Raw genomic sequence first — 20,500 nt, forward strand, 5'->3', positions numbered from 1 at the left:
TTGGAAATGCCCTTTTCAAATTTTTGGGGAGCATTACATTTTGTTATGTTTTGGTATGCTATGCTACGCTCAACCATGCCATTTACTATTTGAAGAAGATAGATAGCTAATAATATTGTAACCGTGTGAGACAGAGATTAGTTCATTTTCCATGCATCCTGGTAAATTTCTAATTCCTAGAGTGTGTCCATTCGATATGACGTAAGAATTTTTAATTAATTTTTTATTGAATATTAATAAAAAACTGAAATTTTCGAAGAAATAAAAATTACTGTTAAATTATTTATACCTTTATTTTATTTTTAATAGCATATTAAATTTGTATAAAGTACGTTTTTTGTATAATTCAATGAAACCTCTAAGACGACCTCACGCGATTTCAGACGATTTTGATTGTCTGATGTAAACTTCATTTCCACTTCTAAAGGAAGTTCTGACATTTTCATACATTTCGTAACTCGAAAAATCAAAGCTGTATTTGTGTAGTGTAGAATTAATAAAGTGTTATTTTCCTCATTTCTTCAGAGTAAAAATTAAACTGTCAAAATTTGTCGTATGGCACTTCTAATTTTTCCATACTTTTTCCTCTTTTGTTACTTCATGTTCTCATCCTTTTCAAGGCTGGAGTGATGGCCATCCAAGAAAAACAAACAGTAAAAATAAATCAGTTCGAAAACCGCGAGGGTGGAACAGATGTTGTGTCATCGTGTTGGGGCTAATTTCGGAGTGAAATTATTTCAATGGAAACCAGATGGCGTTGTTTGCATTGAACTTCAGTTTTATAGGTCCCGATCTTTTAATCAGATTTCTGGCCTTTAAACTATTTTTATTGTATTTTTAAAGTTGGTTTTGTTTGATAAAAAGATAGTGTATCAAATTTCAGTTGAACATTATAGTTTATATGGTACTGCGATTTTTATTATCACGTTTATTTACGTTATGCTGCTAATGCTTTTATCATCGACAGCGCGTTTCAGAACATGAAGCATAAAATCTTACATTTATCATTAACGCGGCCTGGTAGATTTCCAGTTTCCATATGTGCTGCCATTCGACCATCCAAAATATTCTTAATGGCATATTTTCATATTAACACTCTATAACTGTTTAACTAATCGAGAAAATAAAAAACAAATATATGTTTCTGTATAATATATCTTTTCAATACCTCTTCTTCAAGAAATCTTTTCAATACCTCTTCTTGAAGAAATTTATTAAAAGGCCTAATTAATGTTATTTATAATGTATCTAACTGATTTTTTAAATATTTTCAGCATTACTATAATTAATAAAGTGTATTTTTGGTGTATCAGTGTCTCGTACATACTTATCGTTTGCACGTACTAATCAGGATGAGTATTTATATTTTTTGTTTCAAAAAATTTGACAATTTTCAAATTCCAAGCTGTGCTTAACGTATTGATTCTGCATGATATGTCTTCAGGAAATTGACAAATTTTATTTCTAGTTCTGATATTCATTCTTTGAAAAGCCCACGAACGGCTGCGCGGTAAATTCACTGAACTGTGGTTATTCGACTGGGGTTCAGATCTCATAGGAGAGGCTGGCTGATTGGGTTTTCGTGGTATTTTTCATGCAGAACGTGGATACAGTCTAATTTCTTTTAAAATGTCTTAAGAGGTTATCACATCTAGCGACGGTCCCTGCTAGACGGGACTTTTCTGAGAAACGGGATTCTGGTAGCACTGGTTTAAACAGTAAGTTTCCTAGAAAAAAGAGCCCGCTGGAAGGGAAGTTCCGCCTAGCTACGGAAACGATGTACCGGCTACGCGGGATATTTTGAAGCCCCGCCGAAAATGTTTCGGCTGCAGCTGTGTCCCGCGTAGAGATCGGTCAACCCATCAGACGAAAGTTCTGCTTCTGAAGGATCACGTGATCCCAGTCTGAGCGATAATCGATTACTGTTTGCTGTCCAAGTCTTTGTAGTAAGTGCAAATGGTAACCAAGCTAATGCATCAGCTTATTTGTCGTTTTTCCTATGCGTAACATTAATACGAGCTAGTTTCTGTTAGAACTTCCACAAAGATTTCCCAAAGATTTCCTATTTCCTTTCCTTTGGCAGATACGTAATCTTCGTATGCCAGCAGAGCTTTAGAAATGAGCAATTTTAACATCAACGAAACAAACTTTTAGAAAGTCCTTCATGAAAACAGCCGTGCCAAGACTGATAGCCAGTCATTGCTTTTCTGTTATAAATTATCTTACCCGGAGCAGCCGTATGCTTACACATCTCTTTTTGTTTCTCTTCCTATTTATGATCTATAATCCGGAATCGCCGAAGTCCCGACGAGTCCGGATTAACGACTTTTGACTGTAAATTGTTATTCGCCTAAAGGATGTGGCCTAAAAAATTTCCCTCACCCTTCTTTTAATCTCCTGTTCCCTTCTAGTCCTTTCATCAGTCAGTGGGTGGGTGAGACACTGAACACTATAAGTATAGTAGCTCGATTCATGTTCAGATCTGAATCAATCGACTAGTTGCTTGAACTTTATCGTGGTTTTTTTCTATTTTTCACGCAAATTCGAACTAATGTTTGTCGGAGGTATGTAAAATTTCTTAGAGAGAAAGCACTCATATACTTTTCTTTAAGCAGTTAACCATCGTATTCAGTAGAATAGCTATGCCGCTGATGCAACGATCGAAGACTCTTACGTTTTCAAACTCCTGATGTGATATAAATGTCACAGTGCGTCAGTTTAAGAGTATTGACTGACTGTAATCGTATTATTGACATCATTTTAATATAGTCAGTCACATCAGCCTGACTTTCATAGTCTTTCTCCGAATAAGCTGTTTGAGTAAACAGTTTGTGAGGAATGTGACGTCACGCATCCTTAACACCTGTTCAATGGCAACGCCCACCCACCTGCGTCTGGCCTTCACAAATATTAGGCGGAGGGGGGGATGTGTTCACCTTTGAATAGTTCCATTTACCTTTTTTTCCAGTAAAGTGTTATTTTCTTGAAATTCATCCATAAAAAAACTGTCGTTTTCTATGAATTTCGTTTCCTTCTTTTTCTCTTCATATACGATCTGAACTTGCGACATGAAAAAACGTTTCAAGCGTGTATGAAGCAAGAGTAAGAATGTGGTGTGGGCATCATAATAATGGCAGTAAATAAGCATCGTATTTTTGGGCGTTGTGTACAACTCATTGCCACTGATGTAGAAGTCGAAGTATACCTGTAGCTATGTTCTGTTGATAATTTGAGTGAAACGGTCTTGCTGGAAAAATCTCTGGAGCAGTTCGAAAACGAATGCTATGAAATGGGTCTTAGGAATCAAATCTTAGTCAGATGGGTTTATGGAATATTTTCGGATATGCATTTGCCAGTTCTGCCGAGCTCAGCCACCGTTGCGTTATATGCACCTAGGCATTATTATGTAAAATGGTGGGAAGAATTCTGCAGAAAGTGTAGCCACTTTTAATTGGAATTAAGGTTTTGCAAGGATCAAGGAAACTCGTCACTATCACCTGGGGTTGCCCTTGCCTTTCTAATACCGTACAAGATGCATTTTTTATCACATGACCTTGTCTTCTTCAACTGTGTATAACAAATGCTCTGACCTTATTCTGCTGTCATGCTGCATTTTTCATCACATGTCAGTATCCTTTTCAAATATGGGTGCATATTATACCCATATAAGAATGGATATAATATGCATCCATATTGAATATGATTAATGAATATGATTGATGAAATTAATGATATGATTAATGAATATGATTGATGAAAAATTCCACAAACCTTCATAATATCCTTTATTGTCCCATATGAGGAGGCCTTTATAGTACCCCTAGGCGATTCAAAGTATTTATCATGAATATGATTGATGAAGCAAAAGAAAATTTTGTTCGCACAAAATTGCCCCGCATCTGTATGGACTTTGTTTTCTTCAAGTTTCTGTTCAAACGAATCTTCAAATATGTGGACACCGTATGCCGTGTTTTGGCGAACAGTGGCCAACTTGCATAAATGTGTAAGTTGGCCACTGTTATCCAACCTTTGTAATGGGACATCGTTGTGAAAATGTCCATTTTTATATTGGAACTTTTTTTAATTAAATTGGCACTGGAAAACATTAGTATTTTGCTAATATTGCATTCCCTGTAAAACATCAAACCTGTACGCAATCATTCATAAATTGGAGTAGATCTTTACTGAGTTTTATTTCAGTAATGAGCACTGTTTCAAAATCCCTGTGTTTAAGAAACTTTTTCGTCCGGATTTTGTACGACTATAATGTAATACGAAATGAGAAACAAATCTTTTTTCTTTTATATTGAATTGTGTGTTCATACTACCATATATATTGAGAGATTTTCTACGACTATAATGGAATGCAAAATGAGAAACAAATCTTTTTTCTTTTATATCGAATTGTCTGATCATGCTACCATTTACAATGAGAGATAAAACAAAATTGAATTGCATATTGATTATTAGTGCTTATTATTTTAATGAAGCTTAGAACCGTTTTTAATAATGTTCTTTTTCCTATTTTCGAATGTTCATCTCCAGCCTTCTTCAGTAGGTATGCTTTGTTCTAATAAAATAAATATATGCAATCTTATTAACTCTTCTCAAATAATAAGTAACCTCACTTTTTAATATGGAAATTGCATAAAACGTTTTAGTAAAATTTATAAACATTTAGAATATTAGTTTATTTAAATGAAAGACGTTCTAATACACATATTACGAATTTTTGTTGTAGAAACATTCCGATTAAGTGTTTGTTTACTTTTTGTTGAGCAATGATTATATTTTATATATACTCAAAGGGTACTATTGTTATACAAGGTTGCTGAAATATTTTTTTCGCCTGGACATTTCCGTACGTATTTAAAATATTGGATGCAACTGCTTCATTCAAAAAGGCACTACAGTGATTTTGCGAATTTTTAAATCTGTTTAAGAAGATTAAACAAAAATTAAGATTAAAATATATAAAAATTCCACAAACCTTCATAATATCCTTTATTGTCCCATATGAGGAGGCCTTTATAGTACCCCTAGGCGATTCAAAGTATATTTTTTAATCCATACAGCATCCTGGTACATTGCTGAGAGTAAATCCTTCGGTTGTAGTGGATTGGAACATTAAGCATTTAGGGGAAGATGTTAAGAAGGTTAAGGATGTGGTAAGCAGGACTTACCCTCACTGCATCCCATGCGCTTTGAAGGAGGACCTAACGAGGATGCGCGGAGGCTAGACGGGATGTGAGATTAAGCTTTTGGGAGATTGTGTTTAGAACGCTAGAGGGGGTTGTTCCACGATGTCCTGAGAATGTGGTAAAAAAAGGCTTTAAATCTTCACAAGATCACGCATTTCGTCGAAGAGAGCGAGATGTCCTGAAAGTTTACTGAGATATTAAATTAAATATTCTGGAGAATATGTTAGGAAAATCAGTAGGATGTTCCGGTATGATGTCTTGAACATGTGTGCTGAGCTCATGAGCAACATTTTGAGGATATCCGAAGGAGTTTTCTGATTATGTGAGTAAAATGGCATACATTATCATTACAGGGTCGATGCAGCTGCACTGATCAGCATCATGTACCGAGCAGAAAAAACTTTAAAATAGGAGACACTGTGCAGCAATATGTGTAGAATTTAGGGAGGCATCGGATAGAAGAATTTATTATCTGTAGAGATCGCACTGGGCCGTAAAATGCCTTACGCCGGCCTTGATGATCCATGTCATTCATCAGTTAAACTAAATATGTGGGTTAAATAACTTTTAAATTTCCAATGATTACATTGCATAAACTGTGAGGCCCCCGCTGATGATTGAGGCCCCCGCTGATGAGAAACTGTACTTACATTTCATACTGTACATCAATTAATATTCTTTTATCGTGTACAAGACATGAAACAGAGAAATAACAAGAAAATTTATGATACTGTTAACTCAGTATTTTTCTAAAAACCTATTAGTGATGGTAAGTAAACTCTGCAATCTGAAACGTGTGTTTGTGGTTTTATTTGACTGAATCTTGACTGTATAAAAAATGTGTCTTTTCGAATATAAACAATTTTAATAAACATTCGGAGAAATACTTCTGTTTAATATTGAGAATAATCGTAAAAATAAATGTTGATTATTCTTTAAATTTTAAATTTTGAGCATGCAGTGTTCGAAACAAATCTCATTTGACGCATTGTGAGTATTTCGTGAATTGTTAAAAGATGCTTAGTTTCGCAGATTTAGGCCAACTTGAAGATTCATTACAATAAAATTAAAAGGTGGCTTTTATTCAGTATTTAGATTGACGTGTTGCTCATCTATTTATGTGTGTAATATTTTTAAAATCATTTGAACTCATAATTTTATGTGGCACAGAGTATCTGTTTAATGTTAACCAGATAAGAAAAAACCATAAAGTACACATTTATTTTTAAAAATGCTTTTAACTAAGTAGCAATGCAAGTATAGCCGGTTTTAAATGAAGCCGTTTGTAATTTTGTGTGCAAGCTAAACGTGTTTACCTTCTAAATGGTGCACAGTTGTGTATTTGCTTGTTCTGCCCTTTACATCTATTCGCAGAAGAGGTACCCAGCGTGATATTTATAGAAAAGTGATCGTATCTTTGAAGAATTTACGAAGCAGTTGATGAAATTCTGTTTGGTTATTAACGCATTTCTAAAGTGAAGTCGCATCTGCAAGACGTGTCATTTTGTGACAGTTGATCGGATAACATCGGTTTCTTCTCTTCGTTGCTGACGTCGGTAACTTGTGGTATTTCCTTGTTTGACTTCTGCAAACCTTTTTCCCTCATTGACGTTCAGCAGAGTTAAATGTCATCCAACAACGGAAAAGAAGCGATTCATTTTGACGTCATGTAAAAAACTGCCTAAAAATGAGATTATTCGGAAATGATGCAACTGGAAAACTGCAATGATAATGAGTAAAGAATCTGATTCATAATCCTAGTTGTTATAATTCTAGTTTTGTGGAAATACCTGCAATAAGGAAGTCATCTTTAATGTGTATGCTGGTAGGTATTATTATCTTGTGGAGAGGAAATAGTCTAGCATTTGCAGAAAATTACTAATTTTGGTTATTTTAATGTGAAATCAATTACGTGTGTCAGTTTAAATTTGTATTATATTCTAGAAGAGACTTTTGACTTTATTCAATTAAAATGTAACCCGTAAAACCAGCTTTATTTCTACGAAAACGCGAAATAAGAGTAAAAACGTGCTTACTTTGCTCCTTAAAAATTAAAACATAATTTTTTTGGGGGGAGAAGGGAGTAAGAAAACTTAACATAATTTTGGGGGAGGAGAAGGGAGTAAGAAAACTTGTCAAACAATGCATTTATGTGCATATAAAAATCCGATCCATTTTAAAATGCAGCTAAATTTAATATCGTTTGTTCAAAATATGAGTACGTTTGAAGAAAAAAAATTATATATTATATCAATGTTTTCAGAGAGGTAATCAAGTAAATTTGATGCATAAAGAATGATGCTTTGTTTTTCTGCAGAATTCATATATAAGGTGATGTTTGAAGTGGCCCTTGGAGAAGTGAAGTGGAATTATGGAAATATGTTAAGGACGATGCATTTTGTAGATGTAGCTATCCGTTATTAAATCTGTGTAGGCAATGAGGTAGACCAGACAGTTAATCTTTGGATTCGTAAACCCACATCACATTGATTAAATCATTATTTATAGCTGTCATTATTTTATCATTATTTATGAGCTCTGTGTTCAGAGCGAGAATGCTAAGTTTGTCACCTTTCTAATAGTTGGATTAAACACATCTAATAATGCATCTCACACGATTTTAAATTAACTGACAGTTTAATGGTAAATATTGAACTAGATTGGATAATTTTTAATACACAGAACAGATACTTCCGATAGTTGAAATATAAATATACCGGAACACTATATGCGATACTATATTGAAATATACTACCGGAACACTGTATGCGATAATAAGACGTACAATAACAAATTAATTTTATTATCTTTCAATAAATTAGCGTAGCAGATGTAATTTTTCTTTTTAAATTTGTAAAAATTCTTTCCAAATTCTGACATTGGTTTAAAGCTTACTAATATTAACTTTGACACTAAAACACTTCAGTTGTGAAGTTTTTAAAAGAATGTACCAGTATCTTCATTTTCTTTTCTGTATTCGTGGGAGATTACGCAGAATGATGTACTTTTGAAGAAGAGATATTGTGTTCTTGGTTGGAATGCAGTGAATTTTTCTGTTTTAAATCCAATGCCGGACAAAACTAAATTAGAATTTTGCCGCTATTTATATTAACTTTTAACAGAATTCATACACCTTGAAGAAAATTCCATTTAAAGTTAAAACTAGAAATAAATTTTGAAGTTGCTTTTCAAGGATGGTGCGCTTTTGTGCGCAATAGACTGTATTACATGTGTTATTTCAATTTTGCATGTAGTCTGTTCTTCTCAGCTGTATCATCGTCTCCTTTCTGTGAACACTGTCTGTGAACACTCGTAGAAAAAGTACATGCTTCTTTCAATGTTATTTATGCTTGTTTGGGTTTTTGGATACGGAGAAGGCTGATCTAATGGCATCGAAGATAAAGAGAAAAATATGTGAGGAAACAAAATAAAAGATCAAAAGTAGAATGTAAAATGTAAAATACATGCCAAAATAATGCACATGCAGCTCAATGAATCGGGATGAAAATCAAGGATTTCAATGAGAGCTACCTTATTCTAACATGTTATTCGTGATATTTCGATTCTTGAATTATTCTATTCGAACAATGTCTTAACTGTATGATTTACTGGAATTTATGACGTGGAGAACTGCTAAATAGCTGAAAGCAGGTCAGACACTGCGCGTGACAGTGGAAGTCGTTGGACTGTCACGAAGTGTCACTCTCTGCGTACGAAATTGGTACCAGTATCCCTAAGTATAAGATATAGCTATAAATATCTTTGGCTGTGATCGATCGCTGAAATAGAGATACAGATTTTGCTGTAGCGAAAGGTTTGGCAACAATGCATACGTTGCGGATAAAAACTGATACTGTCACATTCGCCATATCAGAATTGTCTGAGGCACGTAGTGAGCCTGTGATGTTTGCTTCCGTAATTGTAGAGCATTGTAGCTGTTGATTATTGTGGGTTAAATCGAGATTGTCATAACTGCCGCACCAGAGTGGCCTTTGGCACGTAGTAGACCAGTATTGTTTGCCTTTTCAATTGCATCTTTAATATGGCATACACTACATTGTATAACTTGTAGAAATTTAGGCTGTTGTTGGATGCTTGGTTAATTAATTATGGCAAAGTATTCACAGGTTGCCTTCATGTAAAACTTCTTAAGGGAAACATTGCTTGCATTGACGTTGCACAAAGGGAGAACTGCGAATACCCCTGCAGTTTAAATAAGAATATGTGTGGTCATATGCCACATAGACCATCGTCTATGTATACTGAATCGTAGCTTGCATACTCAAGGCCAATCAAAGCACGACGCAAGATGCTGCACAGCACGTGGGCGGCCAAATTTAAGGCCAGTGAAATGATTATCAAACATATTATATTTCTGTAAAAAAAGGGTGGCTGACGGTCTAGGTTCAGCACTGTGCATACTAACTCAACAAATACGTAATCAGGGTTCGTACGGTCCTTAAGAGTCCTTAGATTTTTTGGAATCGGTTTTTGGTCCTTAAAAGTCCTTAATTTTCGCCAAAATCGGTAGAAGGTCCTTAATTTTAATCATCTGAAATTTCTGTCTGTTTTTACGACTGCCATTTCAAATGTGAATTAGCATTTTGTAGGAATATTTTTGGCGTTTCACTGACACATATGGTTATCTTTTGAATGGGTTCATGGTTTATAATTTGTTTCTATTTCTAATATAAATGATGGAATACTCGAATTTCTAAGCAAGAAGTGAAACATAAACATTTCGAAATTCATTTTTTTTTTAATAAAGAGCTCTTAAACAACTTTTCGCTTTGGGGATGTGAATTTTTTTATTAAACAGTTCTAAATTTGGCGTCTTATCAACAGTTTGGCGATTTTACGATCAGCTTCTATAGAAAATTTTTAATTCCGAGATCTGAGAATTTTTCGACGATTTTTTTAAAACATTGTAACATTGATAAATTTCATTAAGGTATAGGTAATGTATTGAAATTATTTAAAAAATAGGTACTATTCGATTTTGAGGGCCATAAAAAATCGCCAAACTATTGTTGATGCCAGTGCTGCCAAAAATAATTGCGGCAACCCTAACGCAAGAAAGGAAGTATAATAGTAAATAACGACAAAGATTGATGTTTTAATTTAGGTGAAAGGCTAATTTCATATAGTACTTTTTTATTATTATAATTTATATAAAAAAGGCTAAACATGACTGAATAGTATAAGAGTAAATAACTACATATTTCAGATCATTATTATAATTTATATAAAAATTGCTAAACATAACTGAATGGATGCATGCATCACTATTTCGCTACCGAGTTATCGCTAAAGCATAGTTTCATCTCGTTGGTTGTTCAAACATAATTTTCTATAATGAATGATGCATTTTCTTTGAAAAAAAATCTCTGTAATCTGTAAAGTGCAGAATCGTCCACTTATTTGTTTGCCGCTTTTTACAAGGGTAAAAAAAATTGGATTTTTGTCAGTTTCCTGTTTCTTTTTATGTGAAAATACGTCGATGTGTACATAGATAAAGGGTGTGCGCAGTGCCATTTTTGTGCAATTCTGGTTTTTTTTTTTTTTTTTTTTTTTTTTTTTTTTTTTTTTTTTTTGAAGTGAAAATAGGTCGATGTGTACATGGATATGTATGTGCAGTTCTTAAAAACGAGTCAAGCAGTGGGTGATTCTGCACTTTACCCAAAATTCTATTGCGTACTTTTCGTCATGGGCAATTCCCAAATTGTTAAATCCATAGGATATCAAAGGAGGATTTAAAATCAAAAAAGGATTTAAAAATTAAACTAGTGTTTTTTAACAAATATTGTTAAAAAATAAAATTTAATAGTGGCCATGTAAATCCATAATGATTAAGGTTATAAAACTACCTAATTTAATTATTTATAACTAACTGCTTACCCTTAAAAATTATCTTTACATATTAAAGTGAGTTATTTACTTTCATTAATATTCACTGTGGTCACAAGATAAAATAAAAAAATGTAAAAATCCAAGTAAAACTTATTCTTTGCATCTAGTGAGACTTAAAATAGTACAAAACAGTTTATCACCTCTGGTGCTTTCATGGCTTATTGGAACCTTAAAGTATATCAACTGGGTTACAATCCCTGGAACTCTACACGAAGCTACGACACTAACGGCATCAAACAGAGCCTGAATAACTTTCAACACTTTTAAACCATGCCTGAGTCAGTCCTTTCAGTTTTGCTCTAATCAGCAGGTCTCTTTCTAGACAAGCAGCAGTGGTTCTAGACATTCAGTCTTTTGTTAAGAATCATGCTGATTATGATCTTACTTCTCATTTCAGCCTATGCCGTTTGACATAAAAATCTACCTGCTATTTACTAAATCTCTAGACTGACCAAGTATGTGACAAAATGAGACATAAAAAAAAATCAACATAAAGCTAACGGTTAGTAAAATGTAAATGTCACTTATCTTGTTTCAAATATGTCAACTATTATAAGTTAAAAAAATTTAATGCTACTTGATAAATTGCATGAAGTTTATTTTATTCAAACCTATTAATAATTATGTTAATTAATAATGCATACTACTTAGGGATCTGTTTCATTTTTAGGATGGGATTACAAAAGTGAAATTAAGGCATGGATAATATTAATTGAATTTTTTTTATTCAGTTCCCATTTGCTCATAGGTCCTTAATTTTTTCATTAATGGTCCTTAAAAGTCCTTAAAAGTACTTAATTTCCGTGTGCAGAAATGTGTACGAACCCTGGTAATAACTGAACAATGTCTAAAAACATAGCATTATGTGTCTAAGTGTTGAATGCCACACGACACAATTTACATATTCCTGTAAATAGAAATACAGGAATAGCTATACCAATCTGTAATTAGTACAAATAAAATGCAAATGCATAGCAGAAGTCTTACCTATAGTATCACTACAAACAATTAATACTACTTAAACAACACAACGCTTAAAAACAACTTAATTAATCATCAGCAGCGGCATCGCAGAAAACTACAATAACAGCAACGGAATTCAAAAGCAACATTCCCAGCATTTCCGATGTTCGGCTCTTTTTATGCCAAACTGTTTAATTTTGTCGTATTTACACTTGTTTTCTTTGCATCTTGATCGTTGAGAACATTGGTATACAGTTTCCTCCCTTGTATGAAAGGTGAAACATTTTATAAGCCGAAGTGGCGCAGAGAAGTAGTTAATACTTTAAGCTGTATAAGAAAATAAATCCTAAAAAATGGGAAGGAAGTGCATAAATAGAAAAGTAGTTAACCCTTTCCGGCACGCTACCTTTTAAAGTCGGAGTTTCGATTTAAAAAAAAAAGGGGGTAGGCAGTCTAATTTGGCCAAGAGGAGTACACAAGTAAAATTTTGTGAAGATAGCACTATAACCTATAGTAACCAATAAATCCTTTTTCGTTCAGTTTTTCTATGCGTACAGAAGGAAATTTTTAGGTGTGTCCAGATCGGACACACTGTGCCGCAAAGGGTTAATCTGAAATAAAGAAGAGGAATGTTAAGATGAGAATACAGTTAATACAAATAAAAAATAACATATGCTGATGACAATAACAATAATAAGTGATGAGAATAACAATGGTGCACAAAGTGTAAATGTTAGATACTATAATTAATTTTCTAAAATTTATTGCAAATATTTAGTTGCTGATCAAAAGATGTCATTCCTAGGAAAAGCATGTGCATATGTTTGGATTATTTTAATATTATAAAGGTACATAAGGCTTATCTATTGTACAATTATAAAGGAAATTAAATCCGTAATAAGTGCATCAATTCTCGAAAGCAGAACTTAAGAGTTAGGTATCTTACCCTATTTGCCCTATAGAGGCCCATCGCAGTAACTTCAGGGCGAATGGCAAGGAAGAAATTTTAGGACTATCATAAACTTTCATCTGACTTATGCAGGTTTTCTCATTTCAGGTTTTCAGGATCTCCTTCACGAAAGGCTCTCTCTCTCTCTCTTTCTCTTTTTTTTTTTTTTTTTTTTTTTTTAATCGTGGATATAGTACTACATATTGCGTATTTTATTGGTAATTTATAAATAAGTCCTTAAGTTATCATTTATTTGGACTTTAATATTAAACCCTTTAACTGGAGTGAGTGATAGTACATTAATCGTTAAAGATTTGATTTGCGTTATCAGGTTTTTGTTTGTTATTTGATTTCTCAAATTATATCTGAGATTACTGAAGACTTTGGTAAAGTAATTTCGACGATATGCAACGAGCGACACACTTCAAAGATAAGCATGTGAACAATGGTTTCATTATCACATGTAAATTACCAGAAAAAATTAATAAACTAATGAAAATGAAATGAATTATTATGCATAAATTTTAAATAAATGTAATAAATTCCTATGTTATTCCCAATGCTATAAACCTAAAAAGCAAAATGAATTTAAATAAATATTCAAATTCATGCACTGAAGATGAAGTAGGTTAAGGATTTGAGTAGTGGCGCCATCTGTTAATAGTAGATGCAATTATTAATAGTAATCGTTTATCGAAGTGCTAATAAATCTTCATCATAGTAAAGACATATTTGTGTTCGTTCCATTTTATTCCAATTTTTACATATATATTTGTCAATGCATACTACTCCTACATCATTTTTCTAAAGAAAATATTATTTGAATACGATAAAAGCAGTTACTGGCGAATAAAAAAATATGATTAAAAAACTATAAATTTTCTATCGACGGATTTGAAGACTTCATTCCCCACTTGTTCGGATCAAAAATTTGCGTTATTTATTCTTCCAAAATTTGATAGAACTTTTTTATGACAAATGCCATAGCACAAATTTTTATGTGTTGAATTCATATATGTAGTTTTTATTTTAATTACTATTTCGTTTTATAAAAATTTCTTTAAAAAAGTGCTTAATTTTATGAATAGCTACTATGTAGCCCTGTTTGGAATTTTGATGATTAATTGTCGAGTCACCCATCTACCCAAATTCATACAATTTTGTTCCAATTAAATCCATTTGAAAATATCTGCCATTTTATTTATTCTTCTTCAGCATTAAACATATTTCCTGTTTATATTTACTAACGTCTTCCTCCTAAAAGTTTCTCTCCCATTTATGTATCAGAAGAGATCATGAGCTAATCATCATCAGAAGTCTTATACAGCATATCCTTCAGCATAATATGTATAACGTGAGTTTATATACCAGATATTGTTATTTGTTGAATTTCAAGAGTGATTAACTACAGATTTATGTTCGCTCTTTTTCATTCGAAATTTTACGTGTGTATTTGTCAATGCATGCTATTTCTACACCATTTTTACTGAAGAAAATATTGTTTGAATACAATAAAAGCAGTTACTGCTAAATAAAAAGAATTACCTTTTATATTTTCGGCTTAGCATTTTGCTAAACAGCTCATTGGTGGGACACGTCTTCATAAGTAAAATTTTGAGGCTTGACACTTGACTTAGCTGTGGTAGCCTTATCCCTCTCATCCTCCCTTCTGACGCTTTCTTTGTTCATTATCACTTATGCGAAGCAAAAGAAGATCCTATCAAGAGATGAAAGAACAATGAAAACTGAAAATTAGTCAAACAAAGTATCTTTGACAGGAGAGGCGGGAGTGAGATTTTGCTGTTTTGCCTAATTTCAAGGTCCTGTCTCTTTAGCAAGCAATATATTTTCTGATAAATTTGAAACCGATTAAGTCATATTTTAATTATTTGTCTGTATTTATTTCTGTATGTTTTGGATGTTATCAGAGAGAGTAAAAAAAAATTAATGTGACACATCAAAAGCTCTTCTGAGGTGTGTCTGTACTTGCTTTGTAACTCTAAGCCTTAGTTTTTAATTTTTTCCCCCCAAGTAAATGCCAATCAAGTGGCAAAATGCCCAGCCCGGTAACTTTTAATGTGTCCATATAATGAATGCGTTCAGGTCATGCTTCCCAACTTCGACCTCCAACCTACAAGGCTGACTTTTTGTTTTAATTTTTAAATCTTGCGTTAGTGTATTCCTCATCTGCTCTGTGATGCATAAATCAACTGTTACCATTGATACTGCGCGCCATTTTAATGATGCTAATGTGTAATTAAGACCATTAGCAATTGTTTTTACGAAGTTACTAGAATTATTTTTTCACGTAATGTTAAATGTTTATTTTATTGGGCGATAGATGGCTCCACTACTTTTGCAGCCATGGAAACCCACTGACGGTCACTGAACTTGATCCTATGTGCACGTGTTCGGCGCAGAGCAGAGAAGAGTACGCGCAGGGGACCTACGCTGCTGCGAGGTATTGCACGCTGCTCCTCCGGAAATTAGAGCCCCCTTTTTTATCCGAGTTCTCGACCCCCTAAATATGGCCGCGAGCAGTTTGTGTTTTCGGGTTTTGGCAACGGAGGCGTGACTGAAATTTCTTAACACCTTACTTTCCCCCCTGCTTTCCATACTCTCTTTCTCTCTCTCAACTGATCTATTGATCTGGTAAGTTGTGCTTTTTGGAAAAACATTTCTCAGCCGCACTTTGGAAGCATATTTTTTTCTCCCCCGACCTAGTTTCGTATGCACTTCAACGAAATAATAAAAAAGTCATTTATTTTAAAAGACACGGATTTGATTTCGATTATATTTTTTAGTTTTAGCAAAAGTAGATCACTAAAGAAAATTTATAAAAAAATTTGCTGTTTTTTCTGTGTAAACGGTAGAATCTGAAAAACTATCAAGAAATCAGTATTTAACGAATATTTTTCATGAATTGTTTTTGTCATTGGAATATCAAAAGGTGTATATCCGTTGAGCGATATATTATCATTTTATTTTATAGTAAAAATATATTTTGACTGAAACTAGCAATAAAATAATGAATTTTTCTATCAGCAAATCAAAAATAGTTGATTGTTTTCTTCTGATCGCATGCCTCTCCTGAGGAAAAAAAATTTTTTTTTTTTTTTTTTCCTATTTTAGAATATTTATAATTCTTTTATTTAAAAATCAGCAGTAAATTCTTTTATCAACAACAAGAAATTAGTTAACATCTCCCGATCATATATCTCAATATATATTCATTTTTTTTATTTTAGAATTTTTTTATTTAAATAAAATAAAGTTAAACTTATTAAATAAATAAATCAATTCTGTTTTAGCCAAAAAAAAAAAAAAAAAAAAGCATTTAAATAAATAAATATTTAAGTAAATTTGCGAATATGAAAGTTTTCATTAGTAGGAAAATAATTTTGTAGTGAATTATTCGATGTATAGTCAGTGCAAACATTTTTATTTATGTGTTGTGAACGAAAAGATGGATTATTCTTGTATTCTACACTAAGAATATTTTTAGCTAAAGTTAGTTATCAATAAGGTAATAAATTTCTGCATTGGAGGTGGGGAATAATAATAGTAATGAGAAATTAGATAAAAATTTCTTTCTGATTTATCCATTGAATGAAATTTTACTTACTTCTTTTTTTATACTAAAAAAGTATATTTTTTCAATTTAAAATGAGGAAAATGTATGGCATAAGAATGTAAAAATGCAAATAAACATTGTTTTAAGAGATAATTATATCCCTTTAATAAAGGGATTCATGATATTTTTAATATTCCATCTTTTCGAGAATGTTTATGCAAAATAAAAATATATGCTTAAAAAATATAGCATGATTTCAAAACTGCTGCATATAATACAATTTCATGCAAAATTTTCAACTTTCATGAGTTTTGAAAAGTGGTTTGAAAGAATACGTACTAAGCAAAATTTGTAGAACAATAATTTAAACGGATTATTTTAACAGCATTAAAAGTGTGACAAATGAAATTTGTATAAAAGATTTCAAAACTAATTATTAACATAATTTAGTATATAATAATTACAAACATAATTGTAAATTATAAACATACTTTAGTGTAAAATAATTATAAACATAATTATAAATTACAAACAAAATTGGTATATAATATAGTTTGAAAATTAATTATAACCTATAATCTATAAACATAACTTAATTGTATAACTCTATATTTTATATATTACCCCTCTTAAAGAGATGCACATGTCGTTTATTAAACTTGTTGTGTACGATTTTAATGTTGTATATTGTTAGCATATTCTTAAGCAAGCTTCGGTTAATGAACCGCTATTCTCTCTTAATTAATTAAAGTTAGTGTCAGTGGCGTTTTCATTTTACGCTCTTTAATAATATTCACGCAATTTATCTTCATCGGAATAGAAAAGCATCTTTCTAAAAGGATTTTTTTAAATGAACTCAAATGTATTTATTGTCTTTTATTAATGATCTGAGGGATGTTTCGGATTTTAACCACATATTTAGATTGTGTGGCTGGGAGGGGGAGGGGAAATTAACAAATTTTTCATCGGAAGACTGTGATCATCTATCGCCCTCGATGTTAAAGAAAGCGGTTTGAGCACAAAATAGATGTCTTCTCCTTCTTATGTAGTAGGATTTAAGCGTGGGACATACAGCCAGTATTTGCGGTCTTAATCACTCATCCACTATTGGACGCCTGTAATATGTTACTCTAGCATAAGTATTTCAAGTCATCCTCATTTTTGCCTTGCCTTGTAACCATGGTAATGACCACTGCGGAAGGTGGTCGACTCTTTCAATTTGCTAAAATCCTTTAATACCATCGTAAATGAGGAGGTGCGTATTTTAAAAAGTTGCTGTAGGTGGGATACCACATGAAGCACTTTTTGAGGGATCAAAAGCAAACTGGCATTCATTGTATCTTTCAGAAGTTTATTAATTACAGCAAACCACTCGAGGACTGTCTGTCTTAGGAGAAATACGTGAAGGGAATATAAAAAGATTCGATTGCATTTTAATTAGTAATCGGGAAAAAAAAAACAGAAAATCCTATGTGGCCAGCTCATTCCTTCCGCAAAGGAACAGACTGAGGATAGAATATCAATTCTGAGTGGTTTTATTCTCACGGATACTGGTGAACTTCGCATGCGGTAAAATATTACATGCTTTGTTGACACTTTCCCAGAACCGCGAATCTGCATTTTTGCTACTTTCGTTTTGCAAGCATTTTGTGTGTTGGAGTTTTATGATATATTAACTTACTGAGTGCAGAAACCTTTAAATGAGGTTTTCAAAAAACAATTCTGCAATTCGGGATTTTGTTGCGATGTCGGCGATATAATTTGAATATTTAGAGGGTCTATTTAATAAGTGCAAAATTTACCGAAAGAAAATCTTGTTTGGGGGGAGAGGCAGTTCTTTCCGAAAATTATTTTTTTGTTATCAGCTCAAAGACAGAGGAAAAAAAAACATAAAGTAATTATTAAAATGCATTGAAAAGGAAAGCTATAAATTATAAACATCTACTTAAACTGCTCGCTTTCTGTGGGAACACTCACACGTGCTTTTACAACAGTTTCCCTTCTTTTAACTTTGATTGAAAAAAATGGGAAAATATTGTGTGGAAGCAGAACATTTTCGCTTAATTTTATACGCAAAAAAATGTAATAAATAGTCAATTCATTAAGGAGTTTGGAGAGTTAACTCCTTGTTTTGCATTTTCGTGAACATTTTCCCGTTTAATGTTGGATTTATTTTTTTCTTTAAAGAAAGCATATTTTTAATTACTGAGATATGTTTTCTTTGAATGTTTAGTTGTGTTCAGAAATTTAGACTATTTCTCCTTGTAATTATTTTACCTTGTTACTTAAAAAAGAATTCATTAATAACAAAACTCAGAAAGCAATCATTATTTCCTTGTTTAGAAGATTTGAATTAGTGCTATGTCAGTGCAGATGACGCTGGCGTGTATCGCATTTGTTTCCATTGTAACTAGCATAGCTATGCATCAAGCATTTTCCCCCGTTTTTTTTATATGCAGTGCCATATCACTAACCGCTGTATTATTGGTGCTAGGTCTATGACTTCTTTTTTTCGATTCCTTTGTAATTTTTCAAGTGAACTTAATTGCAGGTGCAGTGGTACGGAGCTTAGCCGCAGTATTTATTCTCTTAATAAAAGTCGGAATTTCTGAATTTTTTCCCCTGTGTTGAAATTTCTGTTAAAACTAAAACGTACCAGAACCGTGTGTCAATTGGCTGAGTTCAAGCAGTTATACTGTTTCGAATGACCAGCTGCGGTAAAATACCTCTTCGCAAAGAGGGGTTAAGGTTGCCAGATTTGGTTCGAAATCATCCATTTGCGACATTTGGCGATAACATTCGTGGTATACCTTTAACGAAGGGAGAACAATCTAGAACGCATTTTTTGCGGTTTTTCTCGAGAATGTGCTGGAAGGTAGGTTGAAGATATACCTTGTCTGTACGCGAAGAGGAGTATCTTGAGTTATAGTAGAATATGTTGAGTTCAGTAGTAAATGTTTGGAATAGATTAAGTAAGTAGTAAGATTAAGTAAGTAGTAAGATTAGCTTGAGAGACACGAACTGAGTCGTGAGCTGTTTGTGCTTTGCCGTGAAGCTGTCTTCACCATTGTAGACTGAAGGCTGTGTTTGTGTTGCTGATTGTTTCAGCGTGTTTATCATAGTTTTTCGACGACTGTGAACGTGTCTTTGGAACTGTCCTGTATAACACTAGCGAATAAATTGTGTTTTGATTCTTCATTAAGTGTTATCGTCAATTACTCTAAATCCACGAACCCGTAGAACGCAACAATGCCTTCTGCTCAGTATATGGTAGCACTGGTAAATAGAGTGTGCCGAAATGCGATTTTCAAATACAGAATAAGTTGTCGAGGTTTGTGTATTTGTACGGATTAAGGTATCCTTTGGAAAGAAAGACTTTTGAGAGATCAGTTTATAGAAAAGAGATACATGACCTCGCATTTCCATCACTTTCGTATGCTCTCACCCGTGATGCTATTATCTGTAACAAACAAACAGGAATACCTTCTGTCCACTCGTGATTATTTACTTTCTTTTCTTCTCTGAACAACAAAAAGCATTTTTACCAGCGGCAGCATTTGCGAATAGATAATGGTACTTTTATTTTTCTTTTCGGTAAGGGTGAGCATCGAGAATGGCAATTAAAAAGAAGGAATGTACGCAATAGGAAAATAATCCTTTAATTGAGCATTAAGTGTGATGTTCTTTTATAAAGTGTGTTGTTGAGTGGTAATAAATAACAAAATAACGTTCGTTTTCGAAATAGTTTTCGGAGAAAATTACCAAGTATCTGATTTGATTAATGATGTTGTCTTTATTGATAATCGATAATTGCGCTCTGATACCTTATCTTTCCCATAATTGTGGGCATTCTAATGAACTTTTGCGTCCTTCCGAGATGCCGTCGAAGATTCCGTAAAATGA

At 32.9% G+C, this 20,500-nt stretch overlaps 1 protein-coding gene across 2 annotated transcripts in view; it reads left to right on the forward strand.

Moving 5' to 3' along the window:
* The window catches only part of LOC118181504 (uncharacterized), a 268,359-nt gene that overhangs the window by 106,576 nt on the left and 141,283 nt on the right, over window positions 1–20,500 (forward strand). The window contains exon 1 of one of the 2 annotated variants that reach the window (XM_085813720.1): window positions 15,485–15,675. The exons of the other annotated variant lie outside the window; for it this stretch is intronic. The gene's annotated coding sequence lies outside the window, so the exon portion shown is untranslated. Of the gene's footprint in view, window positions 1–15,484; window positions 15,676–20,500 lie in introns of those variants that run through there. 2 annotated transcript variants of the gene reach the window in all.

Source organism: Stegodyphus dumicola, chromosome 3 (genome assembly GCF_044657685.1).
Source record: "Stegodyphus dumicola isolate Sdum_Otavi_A_Nest chromosome 3, ASM4465768v1".
In the NCBI taxonomy this organism is placed as follows: domain Eukaryota; kingdom Metazoa; phylum Arthropoda; class Arachnida; order Araneae; family Eresidae; genus Stegodyphus; species Stegodyphus dumicola.